We start from the raw sequence: 13,811 nt of genomic DNA on the forward strand, positions 1-13,811 counted from the left end.
CGTACCCTTAACATGCAAAGCGGGCACTCTTCGGTTTGTGCTACATACCCATTTGTTATCTATGATAATAATTGTTGCAATACAATAAAATTAAAAATTAAAATAAATAAATAAATACGAAAGAAAATAAGAAATTCTTGAAAATTATTAAAACACTCTAAATTTTATTGTTGAGTTGTGAGGTAAAAATATTTTAGAGATGCGGGGTATTGAAGCTGGTACTTCTCGCATGCTAAGCGAGCGCTCTACCATTTCAGCTACATCCCCATTTGTTAATTGAGATAGTTATTGTTGTAATATATTAAAATTTGATAAGTTCAAAATAATAAATAAAAATGAAAGAAAATAAGAAATTCCAAAAAATATCAAATCACCCTAAAATTTATTAGCGAGTTCTAAACATAACAATAAGTTGGAGATGCGGGGTATCGAACCCCGTACCTCTCGCATGCTATGCGAGCACTCTTCCATTTGAGCTATCCCCATTTGTTAATTAAGATAGTAATTGTCGTAAAAAATTACACTTAAAAATTTAAAATAATAATCAAATATATTGGTGAGTTGTGAGGATTTAAATAATTTGGAAATGTGGTGTATCGATCCTCGTACCTCTTGCAAGCAAAGCAGGCACTCTACCGTTTCAGCTACGTCCCCATTTGTTAATTATGATGGTAATTGTCGTAATAAATTAAACCAAAAAAAACTTAAAATAATAAATATATATGAAAAAAAATAATAAATTGCGGAAAAGATCAAAACACCTTAAAACATAATGGTGAGTTGTGAAGATAAAAATAATTTAGAGATATGGGGTATCGATCCACGTACCTCTTGCATGTAGAGTGCGCATTTCTCCATTTGAGCAAAATACCCATTTGCTAATTGTTATAAAAATTGTTGTAATAAATTAAAAATAATAGTTAAATATTAAAGAAAATAAGAAATGCCTGAAAATATCAAAATACCCTAAAATATATTGATGACATATGAGGATAAAAGTAATTTGGATATGCGGGTTATCAAACACCGTACATCTTGCATGCAAAGGGAGCGCTCTACCATTTAAGCTACATCCCCATTTTATTATTATAATAGTAAATGTTGTAAGACAGTAAAAAGAATAAATAAAAATCAAAGAAAATTAAAAATTCCAGAAAAGATCAAAACACCCTAAAATATATTAGCGTGTTCTGAGGATAACAATAAGTTGGAGATGCAGGGTATCGAACCCCGTACCGCTCGCATAGTAAGTGAGCACTCTTCCATTTGAGCTACATCCCCATTTGTTAATTAAGATAGTAATTGTTGTAATAAAAGACACTTAAAAATTAAAAATAATAATCATATATATTGGTGAGTTGTGAGGATAAAAATAATCTGGAAATGCGGTGTATCGATCCCCTTACCTCTTGCTTGCAAAGCAAGCGCTCTACCGTTTGAGCTATGCCCCCGTTTGTTAATTATGATTGTAATTGTATTAATAAATTACAATTAAAAATTAAAAATAATAAATGAATATGAAAGAAAATAAGAAATTCTTTAAAAGATCAAAACACCTTAAAGTATATTCGTGAGTTGTCAGGACAAAAATAATTTGGAAATGCGGTTTATTGAACCCCATACTTCTAACATGCAAAGCGTGCCCTCTTCTGTTTTAGCTACATCCCCATTTGTTAGTTATGATAGTTGCTGTTGTAATACAAAAAATTAAAAATTAAAAATAATAAATAAAAACAAAAGAAAATAAGATATTCTTGTAAAGTTTAAAAACACCCTAAAATATATTAGTGAGTTGTGAGGATAAAAATAATTTGGAAATGCAATTTATCGATCAACGTACCCCTTGAATGAAAAGTAAGCGCTTTACCGTTCGAGCTACATCCCCAATTCTTAATTGCGAAAGTATTTGTTGTAATAAATTGAAATTAAAAATTATAAATAATAAATAAATATAAAAGAAAATAAGAAATTCCAGAAAAGTTCAACACACCTTAACATATATTGGTGAATTGTGAAGATAAAAACAATTTGGAGATGCGGAGTATCGGTTGCTGTACCTCTCGCATGCATAGCAAGCATTCTACCATTTGAGCTACATTCCCATTTGTTAATAATGAGAGTAATTGTTGCAAAAAGTAAAAAAATAGTAAATACATATGAAAGAAAATAAGAAATTCTTGAAAAGGTCAAAACACCCTGAAATATATTGATGTGTTGTGAGGATAAAAATAATTTAGAAATGTGGGGTATCGAACCCCGTACCCTTAACATGCAAAGCGGGCACTCTTCGGTTTGTGCTACATACCCATTTGTTATCTATGATAATAATTGTTGCAATACAATAAAATTAAAAATTAAAATAAATAAATAAATACGAAAGAAAATAAGAAATTCTTGAAAATTATTAAAACACTCTAAATTTTATTGTTGAGTTGTGAGGTAAAAATATTTTAGAGATGCGGGGTATTGAAGCTGGTACTTCTCGCATGCTAAGCGAGCGCTCTACCATTTCAGCTACATCCCCATTTGTTAATTGAGATAGTTATTGTTGTAATATATTAAAATTTGATAAGTTCAAAATAATAAATAAAAATGAAAGAAAATAAGAAATTCCAAAAAATATCAAATCACCCTAAAACATATTGTTCATTTGTGAGGATAAAAATTATATGGAGATGCGGCGTACCGAAACCCATACCTCTCGCATGCAAAACAAGCGCTCTACCATTTAAGCTACTTCCCCATTTGTTAATTATGATAGTAATTGTTATAATAAATTAAAACTAAAATATTAAAAATAATAAAGAAAAATCAAAGAAAATAAGAAATTCTTAAGAAGATCAAAGCACTCTAAAATATATTGGTGAGTTGGGAGGATAAAAATAACTTTGACATGCGAGGTATCGAAGATCGAAACTCTCGCATGCAAAGCGAGCAATCTACTATATGAGCTACGTCCCCATTACTTAATTATGATAGTGATATTTATAATAAATTAAAATTAAAAAATATGAAATAATAAATAACAAATATAAATAAAAGAACATAATAAATTTCCCAAAAGATCAAAACACCCTAAAACATATTGGTGAGTTGAGAGTATAAAAATAATTTTCAGATGGAGGGTAACGAACCTCGAACATCTTGCATGCAAAGCAAGAGCTCTACTGTTTGAGCTACGTCCCCAATCGTTATATCTGATAGTAATTTTTGTAATAAGTTAAAATTAGAATATAAAAATAATAAATGAATAAGAGGGAAAATATGAAGGTCCTGAAAAGATCAAAACACCATAAAATTTATTGGCGAGTTGTGAGGACAAAAATGATTTGGAAATGCATGTATCGAACCACGTACCTCTAACAAGCAAAGCGAGCAATCTACCATTTGTGCTACATTCCCATTTCTAAACTATGACAGTAATCGTTATAATAAATTAAACCTTAACAAATAAAAAATAAAAATGAAAGAAAAGAAGAAATTTCTAGAAAAGATCAAAATACTCTAAAATATATTGGTGAATTGTGAGGATAAAAATAATTTGGAAATGCGGTGTATCGAGCCTCGTACCTCTTGCAAGCAAAGCAGGCACTCTACCGTTTCAGCTACGTCCCCATTTATTAATTATGATGGTAATTGTTGTAATAAATTAAACCAAAAAAAATTTAAAATAATAAATGTATATGAAAAAAAATAATAAATTCCGGAAAAGATTAAAACACCTTAAAACATGTTGGTGAGTTGTGAAGATAAAAATAATTTAGAGATATGGGGTATCGATCCCCGTACCACTTGCATGTAGAGCGAGCATTCCTCCATTTGAGCAAAATGCCCATTTGCTAATTGTGATAAAAATTGTTGTAATAAATTAAAATTCATAATTAAATATGAAAGAAAATAAGAAATGCCTGAAAATATCAAAATACCCTAAAATATATTGATGACTTATGAGGATAAAAGTAATTTGGAGATGCGGGGAATCGAACCTCATACCTCCCGCATGCAAAGCGAGCGCTCTACCATTTGAGCTACATCCCCATTTGATTATTATAATAATAAATGCTGTAAGAAATTAAAAAGAATAAATAAAAATCAAAGGAAATAAAAAATTCCAGAAAATATCAAAACACCCTAAAATATATTAGCGAGTTCTAAACATAACAATAAGTTGGAGATGCGGGGTATCGAACCCCGTACCGCTCGCATGCTAAGCGAGCACTCTTCCATTTGAGCTACATCCCCATTTGTTAATTAAGATAGTAATTGTCGTAAAAAATTACACTTAAAAATTAAAAATAATAATCAAATATATTGGTGAGTTGTGAGGATTAAAATAATTTGGAAATGCGGTGTATCGATCCTCGTACCTCTTGCAAGCAAAGCAGGCACTCTACCGTTTCAGTTACGTACCCATTTGTTAATTATGATGGTAATTGTCATAATAAATTAAACCAAAAAAAACTTAAAATAATAAATGTATATGAAAAAAAATAATAAATTGCGGAAAAGATCAAAACACCTTAAAACATAATGGTGAGTTGTGAAGATAAAAATAATTTAGAGATATGGGGTATCGATCCACGTACCTCTTGCATGTAGAGTGCGCATTCCTCCATTTGAGCAAAATGCCCATTTGCTAATTGTGATAAAAATTGTTTTAATAAATTAAAAATAATAGTTAAATATTACAGAAAATAAGAAATGCCTGAAAATATCAAAATACCCTAAAATATATTGATGACATATGAGGATAAAAGTAATTTGGATATGCGGGTTATCAAACACCGTACATCTTGCATGCAAAGGGAGCGCTCTACCATTTAAGCTACATCCCCATTTTATTATTATAATAGTAAATGTTGTAAGACATTAAAAAGAATAAATAAAAATCAAAGAAAATTAAAAATTTCAGAAAAGATCAAAACACCCTAAAATATATTAGCGTGTTCTGAGGATAACAATAAGTTGGAGATGCAGGGTATCGAACCCCGTACCGCTCGCATAGTAAGTGAGCACTCTTCCATTTGAGCTACATCCCCATTTGTTAATTAAGATAGTAATTGTTGTAATAAAAGACACTTAAAAATTAAAAATAATAATCATATATATTGGTGAGTTGTGAGGATAAAAATAATCTGGAAATGCGGTGTATCGATCCCCTTACCTCTTGCTTGCAAAGCAAGCGCTCTACCGTTTGAGCTATGCCCCCGTTTGTTAATTATGATTGTAATTGTATTAATAAATTACAATTAAAAATTAAAAATAATAAATGAATATGAAAGAAAATAAGAAATTCTTTAAAAGATCAAAACACCTTAAAGTATATTGGTGAGTTGTCAGGACAAAAATAATTTGGAAATGCGGTTTATTGAACCCCATACTTCTAACATGCAAAGCGTGCCCTCTTCTGTTTTAGCTACATCCCCATTTGTTAGTTATGATAGTTGCTGTTGTAATACAAAAAATTAAAAATTAAAAATAACAAATAAAAACAAAAGAAAATAAGATATTCTTGTAAAGTTTAAAAACACCCTAAAATATATTTGTGAGTTGTGAGGATAAAAATAATTTGGAAATGCAATTTATCGATCTACGTACCCCTTGAATGCAAAGTAAGCGCTTTACCGTTCGAGCTACATCCCCAATTCTTAATTGCGAAAGTAATTGTTGTAATAAATTAAAATTATAAATTATAAATAATAAATAAATATAAAAGAAAATAAGAAATTCCAGAAAAGTTCAACACACCTTAACATATATTGGTGAATTGTGAAGATAAAAACAATTTGGAGATGCGGAGTATCGGTTGCTGTACCTCTCGCATGCATAGCAAGCATTCTACCATTTGAGCTACATTCCCATTTGTTAATAATGAGAGTAATTGTTGCAAAAAGTAAAAAAATAGTAAATACATATGAAAGAAAATAAGAAATTCTTGAAAAGGTCAAAACACCCTGAAATATATTGATGTGTTGTGAGGATAAAAATAATTTAGAAATGTGGGGTATCGAACCCCGTACCCTTAACATGCAAAGCGGGCACTCTTCGGTTTGTGCTACATACCCATTTGTTATCTATGATAATAATTGTTGCAATACAATAAAATTAAAAATTAAAATAAATAAATAAATACGAAAGAAAATAAGAAATTCTTGAAAATTATTAAAACACTCTAAATTTTATTGTTGAGTTGTGAGGTAAAAATATTTTAGAGATGCGGGGTATTGAAGCTGGTACTTCTCGCATGCTAAGCGAGCGCTCTACCATTTCAGCTACATCCCCATTTGTTAATTGAGATAGTTATTGTTGTAATATATTAAAATTTGATAAGTTCAAAATAATAAATAAAAATGAAAGAAAATAAGAAATTCCAAAAAATATCAAATCACCCTAAAACATATTGTTCATTTGTGAGGATAAAAATTATATGGAGATGCGGCGTACCGAAACCCATACCTCTCGCATGCAAAACAAGCGCTCTACCATTTAAGCTACTTCCCCATTTGTTAATTATGATAGTAATTGTTATAATAAATTAAAACTAAAATATTAAAAATAATAAAGAAAAATCAAAGAAAATAAGAAATTCTTAAGAAGATCAAAGCACTCTAAAATATATTGGTGAGTTGGGAGGATAAAAATAACTTTGACATGCGAGGTATCGAAGATCGAAACTCTCGCATGCAAAGCGAGCAATCTACTATATGAGCTACGTCCCCATTACTTAATTATGATAGTGATATTTATAATAAATTAAAATTAAAAAATATGAAATAATAAATAACAAATATAAATAAAAGAACATAATAAATTTCCCAAAAGATCAAAACACCCTAAAACATATTGGTGAGTTGAGAGTATAAAAATAATTTTCAGATGGAGGGTAACGAACCTCGAACATCTTGCATGCAAAGCAAGAGCTCTACTGTTTGAGCTACGTCCCCAATCGTTAATTCTGATAGTAATTTTTGTAATAAGTTAAAATTAGAATATAAAAATAATAAATGAATAAGAGGGAAAATATGAAGGTCCTGAAAAGATCAAAACACCATAAAATTTATTGGCGAGTTGTGAGGACAAAAATGATTTGGAAATGCATGTATCGAACCACGTACCTCTAACAAGCAAAGCGAGCAATCTACCATTTGTGCTACATTCCCATTTCTGAACTATGACAGTAATCGTTATAATAAATTAAACCTTAACAAATAAAAAATAAAAATGAAAGAAAAGAAGAAATTTCTAGAAAAGATCAAAATACTCTAAAATATATTGGTGAATTGTGAGGATAAAAATAATTTGGAAATGCGGTGTATCGAGCCTCGTACCTCTTGCAAGCAAAGCAGGCACTCTACCGTTTCAGCTACGTCCCCATTAATTAATTATGATAGTAATTGTTGTAATAAATTAAACCAAAAAAAATTTAAAATAATAAATGTATATGAAAAAAAATAATAAATTCCGGAAAAGATTAAAACACCTTAAAACATGTTGGTGAGTTGTGAAGATAAAAATAATTTAGAGATATGGGGTATCGATCCCCGTACCACTTGCATGTAGAGCGAGCATTCCTCCATTTGAGCAAAATGCCCATTTGCTAATTGTGATAAAAATTGTTGTAATAAATTAAAATTCATAATTAAATATGAAAGAAAATAAGAAATGCCTGAAAATATCAAAATACCCTAAAATATATTGATGACTTATGAGGATAAAAGTAATTTGGAGATGCGGGGAATCGAACCTCATACCTCCCGCATGCAAAGCGAGCGCTCTACCATTTGAGCTACATCCCCATTTGATTATTATAATAATAAATGCTGTAAGAAATTAAAAAGAATAAATAAAAATCAAAGGAAATAAAAAATTCCAGAAAATATCAAAACACCCTAAAATATATTAGCGAGTTCTAAACATAACAATAAGTTGGAGATGCGGGGTATCGAACCCCGTACCTCTCGCATGCTAAGCGAGCACTCTTCCATTTGAGCTACATCCCCATTTGTTAATTAAGATAGTAATTGTCGTAAAAAATTACACTTAAAAATTAAAAATAATAATCAAATATATTGGTGAGTTGTGAGGATTAAAATAATTTGGAAATGCGGTGTATCGATCCTCGTACCTCTTGCAAGCAAAGCAGGCACTCTACCGTTTCAGCTACGTCCCCATTTGTTAATTATGATGGTAATTGTCGTAATAAATTAAACCAAAAAAAACTTAAAATAATAAATGTATAAAAAAATAATAAATTGCGGAAAAGATCAAAACACCTTAAAACATAATGGTGAGTTGTGAAGATAAAAATAATTTAGAGATATGGGGTATCGATCCACGTACCACTTGCATGTAGAGTGCGCATTCCTCCATTTGAGCAAAATGCCCATTTGCTAATTGTGATAAAAATTGTTGTAATAAATTAAAAATAATAGTTAAATATTAAAGAAAATAAGAAATGCCTGAAAATATCAAAATACCCTAAAATATATTGATGACATATGAGGATAAAAGTAATTTGGATATGCGGGTTATCAAACACCGTACATCTTGCATGCAAAGGGAGCGCTCTACCATTTAAGCTACATCCCCATTTTATTATTATAATAGTAAATGTTGTAAGACATTAAAAAGAATAAATAAAAATCAAAGAAAATTAAAAATTCCAGAAAAGATCAAAACACCCTAAAATATATTAGCGTGTTCTGAGGATAACAATAAGTTGGAGATGTAGGGTATCGAACCCCGTACCGCTCGCATAGTAAGTGAGCACTCTTCCATTTGAGCTACATCCCCATTTGTTAATTAAGATAGTAATTGTTGTAATAAAAGACACTTAAAAATTAAAAATAATAATCATATATATTGGTGAGTTGTGAGGATAAAAATAATCTGGAAATGCGGTGTATCGATCCCCTTACCTCTTGCTTGCAAAGCAAGCGCTCTACCGTTTGAGCTATGCCCCCGTTTGTTAATTATGATTGTAATTGTATTAATAAATTACAATTAAAAATTAAAAATAATAAATGAATATGAAAGAAAATAAGAAATTCTTTAAAAGATCAAAACACCTTAAAGTATATTGGTGAGTTGTTAGGACAAAAATAATTTGGAAATGCGGTTTATTGAACCCCATACTTCTAACATGCAAAGCGTGCCCTCTTCTGTTTTAGCTACATCCCCATTTGTTAGTTATGATAGTTGCTGTTGTAATACAAAAAATTAAAAATTAAAAATAATAAATAAAAACAAAAGAAAATAAGATATTCTTGTAAAGTTTAAAAACACCTTAAAATATATTAGTGAGTTGTGAGGATAAAAATAATTTGGAAATGCAATTTATCGATCTACGTACCCCTTGAATGAAAAGTAAGCGCTTTACCGTTCGAGCTACATCCCCAATTCTTAATTGCGAAAGTAATTGTTGTAATAAATTAAAATTAAAAATTATAAATAATAAATAAATATAAAAGAAAATAAGAAATTCCAGAAAAGTTCAACACACCTTAACATATATTGGTGAATTGTGAAGATAAAAACAATTTGGAGATGCGGAGTATCGGTTGCTGTACCTCTCGCATGCATAGCAAGCATTCTACCATTTGAGCTACATTCCCATTTGTTAATAATGAGAGTAATTGTTGCAAAAAGTAAAAAAATAGTAAATACATATGAAAGAAAATAAGAAATTCTTGAAAAGGTCAAAACACCCTGAAATATATTGATGTGTTGTGAGGATAAAAATAATTTAGAAATGTGGGGTATCGAACCCCGTACCCTTAACATGCAAAGCGGGCACTCTTCGGTTTGTGCTACATACCCATTTGTTATCTATGATAATAATTGTTGCAATACAATAAAATTAAAAATTAAAATAAAAAAATAAATACGAAAGAAAATAAGAAATTCTTGAAAATTATTAAAACACTCTAAATTTTATTGTTGAGTTGTGAGGTAAAAATATTTTAGAGATGCGGGGTATTGAAGCTGGTACTTCTCGCATGCTAAGCGAGCGCTCTACCATTTCAGCTACATCCCCATTTGTTAATTGAGATAGTTATTGTTGTAATATATTAAAATTTGATAAGTTCAAAATAATAAATAAAAATGAAAGAAAATAAGAAATTCCAAAAAATATCAAATCACCCTAAAACATATTGTTCATTTGTGAGGATAAAAATTATATGGAGATGCGGCGTACCGAAACCCATACCTCTCGCATGCAAAACAAGCGCTCTACCATTTAAACTACTTCCCCATTTGTTAATTATGATAGTAATTGTTATAATAAATTAAAACTAAAATATTAAAAATAATAAAGAAAAATCAAAGAAAATAAGAAATTCTTAAGAAGATCAAAGCACTCTAAAATATATTGGTGAGTTGGGAGGATAAAAATAACTTTGACATGCGAGGTATCGAAGATCGAAACTCTCGCATGCAAAGCGAGCAATCTACTATATGAGCTACGTCCCCATTACTTAATTATGATAGTGATATTTATAATAAATTAAAATTAAAAAATATGAAATAATAAATAACAAATATAAATAAAAGAACATAATAAATTTCCCAAAAGATCAAAACACCCTAAAACATATTGGTGAGTTGAGAGTATAAAAATAATTTTCAGATGGAGGGTAACGAACCTCGAACATCTTGCATGCAAAGCAAGAGCTCTACTGTTTGAGCTACGTCCCCAATCGTTAATTCTGATAGTAATTTTTGTAATAAGTTAAAATTAGAATATAAAAATAATAAATGAATAAGAGGGAAAATATGAAGGTCCTGAAAAGATCAAAACACCATAAAATTTATTGGCGAGTTGTGAGGACAAAAATGATTTGGAAATGCATGTATCGAACCACGTACCTCTAACAAGCAAAGCGAGCAATCTACCATTTGTGCTACATTCCCATTTCTGAACTATGACAGTAATCGTTATAATAAATTAAACCTTAACAAATAAAAAATAAAAATTTAAGAAAAGAAGAAATTTCTAGAAAAGATCAAAATACTCTAAAATATATTGGTGAATTGTGAGGATAAAAATAATTTGGAAATGCGGTGTATCGAGCCTCGTACCTCTTGCAAGCAAAGCAGGCACTCTACCGTTTCAGCTACGTCCCCATTTATTAATTATGATGGTAATTGTTGTAATAAATTAAACCAAAAAAATTTAAAATAATAAATGTATATGAAAAAAAATAATAAATTCCGGAAAAGATTAAAACACCTTAAAACATGTTGGTGAGTTGTGAAGATAAAAATAATTTAGAGATATGGGGTATCGATCCCCGTACCACTTGCATGTAGAGCGAGCATTCCTCCATTTGAGCAAAATGCCCATTTGCTAATTGTGATAAAAATTGTTGTAATAAATTAAAATTCATAATTAAATATGAAAGAAAATAAGAAATGCCTGAAAATATCAAAATACCCTAAAATATATTGATGACTTATGAGGATAAAAGTAATTTGGAGATGCGGGGAATCGAACCTCATACCTCCCGCATGCAAAGCGAGCGCTCTACCATTTGAGCTACATCCCCATTTGATTATTATAATAATAAATGCTGTAAGACATTAAAAAGAATAAATAAAAATCAAAGGAAATAAAAAATTCCAGAAAATATCAAAACACCCTAAAATATATTAGCAAGTTCTAAACATAACAATAAGTTGGAGATGCGGGGTATCGAACCCCGTACCTCTCGCATGCTAAGCGAGCACTCTTCCATTTGAGCTACATCCCCATTTGTTAATTAAGATAGTAATTGTCGTAAAAAATTACACTTAAAAATTAAAAATAATAATCAAATATATTGGTGAGTTGTGAGGATTAAAATAATTTGGAAATGCGATGTATCGATCCTCGTACCTCTTGCAAGCAAAGCAGGCACTCTACCGTTTCAGCTACGTCCCCATTTGTTAATTATGATGGTAATTGTCGTAATAAATTAAACCAAAAAAAACTTAAAATAATAAATGTATATGAAAAAAATAATAAATTGCGGAAAAGATCAAAACACCTTAAAACATAATGGTGAGTTGTGAAGATAAAAATAATTTAGAGATATGGGGTATCGATCCACGTACCTCTTGCATGTAGAGTGCGCATTCCTCCATTTTAGCAAAATGCCCATTTGCTAATTGTGATAAAAATTGTTGTAATAAATTAAAAATAATAGTTAAATATTAAAGAAAATAAGAAATGCCTGAAAATATCAAAATACCCTAAAATATATTGATGACATATGAGGATAAAAGTATTTTGGATATGCGGGTTATCAAACACCGTACATCTTGCATGCAAAGGGAGCGCTCTACCATTTAAGCTACATCCCCATTTTATTATTATAATAGTAATTGTTGTAAGACATTAAAAAGAATAAATAAAAATCAAAGAAAATTAAAAATTCCAGAAAAGATCAAAACACCCTAAAATATATTAGCGTGTTCTGAGGACAACAATAAGTTGGAGATGCAGGGTATCGAACCCCGTACCGCTCGCATAGTAAGTGAGCACTCTTCCATTTGAGCTACATCCCCATTTGTTAATTAAGATAGTAATTGTTGTAATAAAAGACACTTAAAAATTAAAAATAATAATCATATATATTGGTGAGTTGTGAGGATAAAAATAATCTGGAAATGCGGTGTATCGATCCCCTTACCTCTTGCTTGCAAAGCAAGCGCTCTACCGTTTGAGCTATGCCCCCGTTTGTTAATTATGATTGTAATTGTATTAATAAATTACAATTAAAAATTAAAAATAATAAATGAATATGAAAGAAAATAAGAAATTCTTTAAAAGATCAAAACACCTTAAAGTATATTGGTGAGTTGTCAGGACAAAAATAATTTGGAAATGCGGTTTATTGAACCCCATACTTCTAACATGCAAAGCGTGCCCTCTTCTGTTTTAGCTACATCCCCATTTGTTAGTTATGATAGTTGCTGTTGTAATACAAAAAATTAAAAATTAAAAATAATAAATAAAAACAAAAGAAAATAAGATATTCTTGTAAAGTTTAAAAACACCTTAAAATATATTAGTGAGTTGTGAGGATAAAAATAATTTGGAAATGCAATTTATCGATCTACGTACCCCTTGAATGAAAAGTAAGCGCTTTACCGTTCGAGCTACATCCCCAATTCTTAATTGCGAAAGTAATTGTTGTAATAAATTAAAATTAAAAATTATAAATAATAAATAAATATAAAAGAAAATAAGAAATTCCAGAAAAGTTCAACACACCTTAACATATATTGGTGAATTGTGAAGATAAAAACAATTTGGAGATGCGGAGTATCGGTTGCTGTACCTCTCGCATGCATAGCAAGCATTCTACCATTTGAGCTACATTCCCATTTGTTAATAATGAGAGTAATTGTTGCAAAAAGTAAAAAAATAGTAAATACATATGAAAGAAAATAAGAAATTCTTGAAAAGGTCAAAAGACCCTGAAATATATTGATGCGTTGTGAGGATAAAAATAATTTAGAAATGTGGGGTATCGAACCACGTACCCTTAACATGCAAAGCGGGCACTCTTCGATTTGTGCTACATACCCATTTGTTATCTATGATAATAATTGTTGCAATACAATAAAATTAAAAATTAAAATAAATAAATAAATATGAAAGAAAATAAGAAATTCTTGAAAATTATTAAAACACTCTAAATTTTATTGCTGAGTTGTGAGGTAAAAGTATTTTAGAGATGCGGGGTATTGAAGCTGGTACATCTCGCATGCTAAGCGAGCGCTCTACCATTTCAGCTACATCCCCATTTGTTAATTGAGATAGT

The 13,811-nt window shown here is 29.9% G+C and overlaps 2 non-coding genes across 2 annotated transcripts; both read right to left on the minus strand.

Moving 5' to 3' along the window:
• Positions 1–7,927: 7,927 nt before the first annotated feature.
• Positions 7,928–8,000, minus strand: TRNAA-AGC (transfer RNA alanine (anticodon AGC)). The gene has a single exon. It is a non-coding gene; the product is annotated as a tRNA-Ala (tRNA).
• A 3,680-nt stretch (positions 8,001–11,680) lies between these two features.
• Positions 11,681–11,753, minus strand: TRNAA-AGC (transfer RNA alanine (anticodon AGC)). The gene has a single exon. It is a non-coding gene; the product is annotated as a tRNA-Ala (tRNA).
• Positions 11,754–13,811: the final 2,058 nt, after the last annotated feature.

The sequence above is a fragment of the Nelumbo lutea genome, chromosome 2, assembly GCF_056320005.1.
Source record: "Nelumbo lutea isolate HS-2025 chromosome 2, American lotus-T2T, whole genome shotgun sequence".
In the NCBI taxonomy this organism is placed as follows: domain Eukaryota; kingdom Viridiplantae; phylum Streptophyta; class Magnoliopsida; order Proteales; family Nelumbonaceae; genus Nelumbo; species Nelumbo lutea.